This window comes from Monodon monoceros, unplaced genomic scaffold (genome assembly GCF_005190385.1).
Source record: "Monodon monoceros isolate NGI ecotype Baffin Bay Population unplaced genomic scaffold, NGI_Narwhal_1 Super_Scaffold_16, whole genome shotgun sequence".
Classification (NCBI taxonomy): Eukaryota; Metazoa; Chordata; class Mammalia; order Artiodactyla; family Monodontidae; genus Monodon; species Monodon monoceros.
The window spans coordinates 13,708,172-13,717,720 of NW_021703772.1; positions in this window are offsets into that span (position 1 = coordinate 13,708,172).

Below are 9,549 nucleotides of genomic sequence, written 5' to 3' on the forward strand. Positions count from 1 at the left end.
ATCGTTGAAGGACAGGAGACGGAGACTCCATCAGCCTGAGTCCCCAGGTGGCCACAGGAGCAGACACACACTCACACCACTCCCCCAGCGTTGTTGGACATGGAGTCTTGAGTGAGAAAAACATTTTGTTGTATTGAGTCCTGATACTCAAGGATTGTTTGTTACTGCAGCATCCTGAGCTTATCCTGGCTGATCTGTGTTTTCATCAGAGCTGTGACTGATATTCCTCCATGTGTGGGAACCACTGACACATCCCACTCCCTCCCCCGCCAACACCAGCAGCAGTTCAGCTGAGCTGTCTCCATATGCAGAAGGCAAGCTCCAGAATATCATTTTATATTGACCCTCACCAGTCATTCTAAAGGCCCAGACTCCAGTTAGGAGACTTTAGCTGAGCTCATCTTTCTGCCCTGTAAGCTCATCGGTCAGTATTAGCACATGAGGGCCAGAAGGGAAGATAGGGCTTGGAAGACACATGGAAATATTATATACACAGAAGTGATAAAAGGACATTTTAGATGAGAACTCTGACCCCTTGAGACTCATATAACTGTGCTTTTTTCAAATAAAGTCCACTGTTTCATTAGAAAGAGGAAGGAAGGAAGGAAGGAAAGAAAGAAAGAAAGGAAGGAAGGAGAAAGAATGAAAGGAAAGAAAGAAAGAAAGAGAAAAGAAAGGAAAGAAAGAAAGAAAGAAAAGAAAGAAAAAAGAAAAGAAAAAGAGAGGGAGGGAGGAAGGAAGGGAGGAAGCAAAAGAAAGGAAGAAAGGGTGAAAGGGAGGGAGGGAGGAAGGAAGGAAGGAGAAAGGAAAAAAAACATGGTGTGAGCTGCCCTCTGGCTCAAAGCATCCCTCCCAGCTTCGTTCTGGCTCCCGCTTAGGGTTTCTGACTGCCTGGTCAGCATCTTGGCTTCTCCCCTCTCGTTTCCCCTTTTGGATTTTTAAGCTGCCCTCGAGAGGATTACTCTCCCAGGAACCCAGGAAGACTCTGCCCCTGCTATTGTCTCCCACCCAGTTCCTACCTTGAGGCTCATTTCCTCATCTCAACCCACCCATCCCCCCTGCCCTAAGGACACCGTCAGCATTAGGTCGCCTGTCCAAATCTGAAAATAAAACCTCTGAGGAAGTAATCGAAAATAACAGATCTTTTTACTCATGTTAAATGCCAAATATTCCATTTTTTGCCTCACAAACAGCCATATGTTAGATGGCTTCACTGTGTTTTGCCCCTGAAATGGTTCATAGTACAAGAAGTTTAAGGTCAGCTGCTCTAGAGAGAATCAGCTAAGACCACTGTGCTTTAACAACCCTGAACACTGAACCCTGCAAATCCCAGCGCCTTCTATTCCTTCCTTCTTTAGACCAGATGCATCAAATTGGCCGCTCAGAGACTAAATCCAACAGATGCATTTTATCTGTCACACAGAGTGTCTTTAATTTTTTTCAGGTACACACCAACACTTAAATATTCAGAGACTTATATAAAATTCCAGCTTTCTAGTATCTGTGAAAAAATGAAGCTCTCTGGTAATGCTGGATTCACATGCCCACCAGACAACAATCAGTTAAAACTGAGACCCCACTGATCGCTTTACAGGTGCTCTCCTCTTTGCCACAGTCTGCAGCAGGCCCTGACTGACTTACGCCAGGTCAGCCACTTTTATTTATGTTTCCTGCCTAGATCCCACAGGCATGTGCAGACCGCAGTTCAAACTTTTTATGTCTATCAAAGTGTAGTGATTACTAGATGTGGACAGCAGATCACCTGCTTCAGCATCAGGCATGTCCCATGCTAAAATGCATGTTTCTGAGCTCTGTCAAGCCTTCTGAAATAGAAACCCCAAGAAGTGGTACCCAGCACCACATAATTCTTAGACATACAAGGGTATAAACGTTCTACCGCATCCTGTGCTAATTAACCACCCCTAAATATTTACTTTGCAGAGGACAATGCCTTATAAACCAGTAACCTGGTTTCGAATTACCAAGACTGCATTCTTCTTTGATGTTCTTTTGCATCTTTATATTACCTTTTTCTCAAAACAATCTATATTTTACTTTAATTAGTAACTCATCAAAATAAGCTCTATAAAAAAAAAATGGTAGCAAATCTCCCAGTTCTTCAAATGGAAAGACTGAAACTAAGAAGACAAGGGATATTATTTCCCTGTGGTTTACCCTGGAAGGTATCCAACACAGAATAAGTAGATCTAGTACTTGGGATTTTAGTCTTGGCTGTGTCCACCCACCCATTCGTCATCCCACTGAGTAGCTACCTCCCCATTCTCATTTCAAAGTGCACAATGCCCAGACGGCAAAGCAAATTAATGTATCCCTTCATTTTTGGCAACAACTACCTTATAAACAAGTGCCCAATATCCAAACCTCCCATAATATGTCCCTATTCTGCGTTCTCATCCGTTTAGAAAACAATACAAATGGACCAATAAACTTGTTTCCTTCTGAAGAGATGGAGCGTATGTATGGGAAGTGTCAGATTTCATAACCTGAACATTGCTCTGCAGAAGGATTCTACCGTATTTGCAGACTGATGGCCCTTCATCTTATAGTATTAGTCAAACTCCAGAAAGAAAGAAAAAATATATATATACATATATGTAAAATTTCAGTACTCTTATAAGCAGTTAGGAAATGAAACCAATTTGAAAGCAAACGTGACAAAATGACCCTAAATTAAATTTTAAATTTGCTCATATTACAAGTGGCCCCCATATCCTCCCCCCATGTTTGTATCAGTGAAAAATCATATATATATGCAAATATGTATCATATTATATGCCGATAATGTGATATTTTGTTCTGAAAATGATCAAGTGCAGGCACGAGTAGCATTCAAGGTTCTCTGCCGGAAGCCCCTTCCCCTCCTCCCAGGTTCACATCCTGCCTGCTTGCCTACGCACACCCTTCACTGGGGCCACATTGTTCAGCTCACTTAAAAAAAAACAATAAAAAGGGCTTCCCTGGTGGCACAGTGGTTGAGAGTCCGCCTGCCGATTCAGGGGACACGGGTTCGTGCCCCGGTCCAGGAAGATCCCACATGCCTCAGCGGATGGGCCCATGAGTCATGGCCGCTGAGCCTACGCGTCCGGAGCCTGTGCTCCGCAACGGGAGAGGCCACAACAGTGAGAGGCCCGCGTACCGCAAAACAAAAAACAAAGAAAAACCTTGTGCCTCCACCTGAAAGGTTGCTTTTCTCCAACCGTATAAACCCAACCCATATACGCCAGGACTCAGCTGAATTCACACCCGTGGTGACCACTGTGATAGGACACCCAGAGCCCCCCTTCAGGACTGAGACCCCCATTCCCCCAGCTGCTCACTCTCCTGGCAGCTAATGGCTCTCAACTGAGTTCCTCTTGTCCAACGTGAGCCCAGACGAACCTCACATTCAATGACTGGTTGATGGTGGGAGGTACAAAGGCCTGGCCTCATTGCCCCAGTTCAAGACGACTCCGAAGGGCCATCAGGGCTCCCCAGCTCTGACTGAGAGCACCTTGTAACTACATCGCAGTTCATTCAGCTCCTTCTGCCTTTGAAGAGGATTCCAAAGAGGCGTGGATTCCCAGTACATTTCCTGCATGTAAATCTCCACATCAGAGTCTATTTCTCGGGGGAATAGATCAAGTCCATAGATTTTCCAGAAGCTTTGCTTTTGACCCCAGCTCATCTGGATTTCTCATTCTCTGCCCTTTATTGGCACAGACGCCTGCATCACCCGTTTTTCTCTCCTTCATTATGTTGTCAGTTATCATTTCATGTGTCTGCATGTTCTTTCCAACCATGCCATGGCTGGCTTGAAGGCAGATTGTGTCTTAATCTTCTTTGCGATGTTGGCAGTTCAAACTCTTGACCTGCACTTGGGAGTTCTGGAGTAATTTCTCCAAGTTCTGTTGGAATGGAGACGTTCCAGAGAAAATGCTAGGGTAGGGAATGGAGAGCAAAGGGAGAAAGAGTAGCTTGTGGGAAGATGGATTTGGAGCCAGAAGTCATTGTAGGAATGAGTGTCCTTGAATCTCTCTTATAAGGGATTTTTTTTTTCTTTTAATATCAGTGTTGTCTGCTTTGGGTTTCTTGTCAGTTCGCAGCCTCAGCAGGGTTTGCCACTGAAGCACTTGGCCCTGGATATGTACGTCTGTAGGAGCAAACTCGGGTAGAGTTACTAACAACACGATCTTTTCATTTGGAAGCTTCCCCACTCCTCTCTGCTCCTAGCTCCTTTGTATTCTCGTGCCCTCCCCACCACTCAGTGACCTAATGTCACCTCGCTGCAGTCCCTGCTCGAGCCCTCCACCCAGTCCTGTCTTCCTCAAGCAGAATCCACCCCCCCTTCTCCATCTGTGTTTGTCTTGCTTCCAAGTGGATTCTAATTCAAATACCAACTCCAATCAAAATGAAGCTGTTGGGAATTCCCGGGCGGTCCAGTGGTTAGGACTCTGCACTTTCACTGCCAAGGGTGTGGGTTTGATCCCTGGCGAGGGAACTAAGATCCCACAAGCCACCAGCCAAAAAAAAATGTTTTTAAAAAGAGAAAGGAAGCTGTTGCCTGGGACACTGGGTTGAGAAGGATTACGTGAGACCACCTCTGCTCCTGCGGTACGGGCAGCTGGCAATGTGCTGGGCACTGGAGTCAGGGTTAGGAGTGGCTGCCCAGTTCCTGTGCATTTCCCATCCTTGCGTGAAAACCTGCTGAAAGGTTAACATCAAGTTGCCTCAAACTTTTGATCCAATGACTGACTATAGGAAAGAGTGCTACTGTTTCCTGGGAAAATTAGTATCTTCAAAGGACAATCTTTTTTTTTTTTTTTTAATTTTCAGCACATTTTTATTTTTATTTTTTTCTACATCTTTATTGGAGTATAATTGCTTTACAATGTTGTGTTAGTTTCTGCTTTATAACAAAGTGAATCAGTTATACATATACATATGTTCCCATATCTCTTCCCTCTTGCGTCTCCCTCCCTCCCACCCTCCCTATCCCACCCCTCCAGGTGGTCACAAAGCACCGAGCTGATCTCCCTGTGCTATGCGGCTGCTTCCCACTAGCTATCTACCTTACGTTTGGTAGTGTATATATGTCCATGCCTCTCTCTCGCTTTGTCAAAGGACAATCTTTAACTCAAAAGAATGATTTTTTTAATTGAAGTATAGTTGATTTACAATGTTGTGCTAATCTCTGCTGTACAGCAAAGTGACTCAGTTATACACATATAGACATTCTTTTTTTTATCTTCTTTTCCATTATGGTTTATCACAGGATATTGAATATAGTTCCCTGTGCTATACAGTAGGACCTTGTTGGTTATCCATTCTAAATGTAATAGTTTGCATCTACCAACCCCAAACTCCCAGTCCATCCCTCTCCCTCCATCCCCTCCCTTGCAAGTCACAGGTCTGTTCTCTATGTCTATGAGTCTGTTTCTATTTTGTAGATAGGTTCATTTGTGCCATATTTTAGATTGCATATGTAAGTGATATCATATGGTATTTGTCTTTCTCTTTCTGACTTATTTCACTTAGTAGGATAATCTCTAGTTTCATCCATGTTGCTGCAAATGGCATTATTTCATTCTTTTTTATGGCTGAGTAGTATTCCGTTGCATGTATGTACCACATCTAAAGGAATGAATTTTTAATTGTTGGAATTTTAGGTCTTCAGATAGTCTGCCACTGAAGTCCTTCCACAACCCACATCCTTGTCCGCCATCTCACTAAATAAACCATCTAGCCTGAAGTCATCTCTGAACACATTCGGTTAAATCATATCTAAGTGAAGAAGTAAATGAGTTACAAAGAACCATACCTGGTTATGGTCTGAAGGCTCAAACAGGTATGTCCTTGAGCCAATCACTTTAACTCTCTAAGGGAGGGTCATGAGTGCTACCGAACAAGTGGTTCTGAACATTAAATGCAAAAACCAGATGTGTGAGTACTTTGTAGAGTGGTGTACATAGATGGCATATGTTCACTGAAGATTTTCAATTAGCAATCCTAGCAGGTCACTCTATTTTCCCACATCATTCCAAAGCAATCAGCATCTGATTCTCCTGATTCTAAGACAACATTCAAGGTCTGACGGCTACTGAGAGAGCCACATGTGTGTAGTGTCAACAGAAGTCTGAAAATATGAGAAAGTTTATATGGGATCTTGAATTTTCTAAGAGGGTGAAAATAAGTTTAAGAAGTGCTAACAGTTGGCATCTAAGAGCCCCCTTGGCATGTCCTCTGCAGCTCCACCTTGGTTATGTCCCAAGATTTAACAAGAAGATCCATGGTCTACTTAGAGAACAGAGCCCCATCCTGACCAGAAGTTCATTTGCCTGAGATGGAATAGGATAAGTGTCAATTTCCTTATGGGCACATGAGAGGAAGTGCTATGAAGAGAGGACAGATAAGCAGATAAATACGTTTGGGTTCAGAACACGGGTGATTAAAGTGCTCCAGGTGAATAATGGAGATGAGGAGACATCAGCAAAATAAAGAAACTCCCAGAAAAGCTCTAAACTCCTTTGCCTTCCCCTTGCCCCTTGATGTTCCTGTAGGGAACACGTGTAGTTGGGCATGGGAGGTAAGAGAAGAATAATTTGATGGAGAGATCATAAACCACAAGTCTCCAGAGAGACGCTACAGCAAACACATAAAGTTGATCTGAGAGAGAGATAAATCAAAACATGCCCAAACGGGGTTCAAGAAGGTCATTTGGAGAAGGTGATGTGATTAGGCCTGAGTAACTGAGCAAAAGTTTACAAAGAATAGCTTTAAATAACACTAATGTCAAGGATTCTCCAGAGGCATCTGCTTGCAATTTTCTTACATCATTAATATTAATACCCAACTATAAAGCCATTGTTTCTTGGATATATTCTTAATTTATAAAGAATATTTACTTTTGAAGCTCATGACTTTCCTTGTATTTCATCAAAAGCCACACAACTGTAACTACTAAATCCAGGACAGGTTGACGTTTTAAAGTTACAAATAAGACAGTGGCAGCTGCAGGATATTTTATTGAACAGAATGGTCCATGAGTGAGAAAGTCCATTTCATAATACTTGCATGAAAATTAGTGAGTTCCTTTGGATTTCTATGGGACTTATCTTCTGCAATGTTATTTTTCCCTTTGGATGAGCAATTATCTTTTTAAGAAATAAAGAATAAAAGTAAAGTTCTAGAAATCAAGTTAAATCAATTTAATGACGGCAACAAAAAAGAATTTTTGCTTTTTAACAAAAGTGAAGTAAAATGGAAATCTAGCTTGAAAAGACTCTGGAGTGTTCTACAGAAATATTTCCAGCCAGTGACCCAAGCCAGGGCAGAGGCCTTTCACCACCTCAGCTCAAAAACACCACTCTGGATTCCGAAAGTCAAATTGACCCATCTCAGTCTATCAAGTGGTTTCCAGTCTTCAGCTTCTCCCTTCTGAACAGCTGAGCAAAAGACATTGCTGCCTGAGGTTTATTGAATTGGTTATTTTTAAGCTAAAGGATTTGGGAAATACGTTGCCCCTTACTTTGCCTTTAACATTTAGAAGGGCTGAAAATAAGAGTCCTTCCCAGAAAGAAACTGTTTCCATTACGATTTTAAGCCCAAGATGCTAATGATGATTCAACACAATCTATACTGTTTTTTTGAGAGACCTTGGTTCTGATACTATGGATTTTTATAGTCACTACTGGGAAAAGTTGAGAATGAACAATAACAGCCTTTTATAAGCTGATATTCACTGTCTTTTATAGTGTAACTTGAGTGTGTAACTGTGCTGAGTCAGAGACTCTCTCCAAAGAAGCAGAGTATTTTTCCATCTTGCTTTCCTATCTACTGCTGGTCCTGCGCAGAGTGAGTCAGAGCCCCAAGAGGGGATGGGTAGGTGCCACACCCCAGAAATGGGGATTTCCTAACATCATACATTTGGCAAGAATGAAATGGGAAGTTTTTAAAATGCATGAAATGGAAATGAATCTAGCCCAGCAGAGTAAGCCAACACTTCCCTGACTCTCAGACAGATCACCAGCCCTGGGGAGTCTGAGGTTTCCCATTTGCTCCCATACCATGAGGCATCTGTTTGTTTCTGGGAGATATCATGGCAACACTGTTTTACACCTCTCAGAATAGCTTCCATTTGGCTTTAGTCATACGCACTTCATTAAAAGTTGGATTTTTTTGTTATCAAGTTGTTGCTAACAGGATGCCTTAAATTTGAATAATAGGTTTTAATATTCTGGTCACTATCGATTTTTTACACTCTCATCAAATATGCAGCTTTTCTACTCCTTTCAATAGAATCTGAGAATGTCTCTGGCAAAAATGCAGGACCCCTGGAGGGCTTCGTAGCTGCAATTCAGTTCTCTCTTCTGGAAGCCATAGAAATAGCTCATGACTGGAATTACAGATAATTGCCCCATTCTTTCACCTCAGAAATGGCCTTGAGTGCAGTGCTCATCTTCAGTAAAAATTATGCTTTATCTTCTAATCAATTTCATCTCTCTATTGGAATTAGCAACTTCTTGGGTTGTCTATTTAACATGTCAGGTGATATGCCCTTTGAAGTCTAAATGTTAGCATAGTCTCTTTTTAAGAATTAGAAAATAATGTTTTCCTTGTCAGAATTTCCCACTTATATTTTCTGTACTGTGATATCTTGACATTTGAATATGTAATTAAAATCAGATCAGAAAGACCTCCTGTAGCAGTCCATTGCCAAGGGTCAGCAGCAAACACCTCCTCCTGGACTCATAGAGCTAAGATGTTGCACGATTCAAGAGTAATCAAAAGAGAAATCCTTACAGGGAGACAGAAAACAAATAGTTGAATCCAAGGATGTAACTCCTTGAAGGCAAAGATTGCACCTTGTGTGCCTTTGTATTCCAGAGGCTCGGCAAAGCGCCCAGCATAGAGAAGGGTCTCAGTCAACACCAGCTAGATACAGGGGTGAACGAATAATCAAATGAATCAAAAAAGCTCTCAAGGTTAGACTTCCTTGAGCAATTTCACAATTTCACACTGACTAATGACTCTTTAGTTTCCCTACTCATACCATATTAAATCAGAATGGCATAGTGGTTTTTAGCATGGGCTCCAGAGCAATATAGAACCCCAGCTCCACTGCTAATTGCCTAAGTGGTGTTAAGTATCCTCACCAAGTCTCAGTTTCATCATCTGTAAAATGGCAATAATAAATACGCTGATTTCGCAAGGTTATTAAGAGGATTAAATGAAAGAACAGAAAATACTTAGCACACAGCCTGGCAACAATAAGCATTCAATATCTGTGGATTATAATTATTAATATCACACGAGAAAAGCAGCCCAAGTGGGAAGTTAGGGGTCATGACTTTAAATTATTTTAAAATAATATTTATTAAAAGAATGATTGAAATAAGTGAATAATTAATGAATGCATAAATTAGAAAAATGAGTAATTCATGTTGTCTCCATACATAGTCACTAATGAACACGTAATACTAGCTGGAAGTCCCAGGGGGTTTCCCTTTATGTTAGATGGCTGAGGACAGGGTAACATCTTCTGTTTTCAGA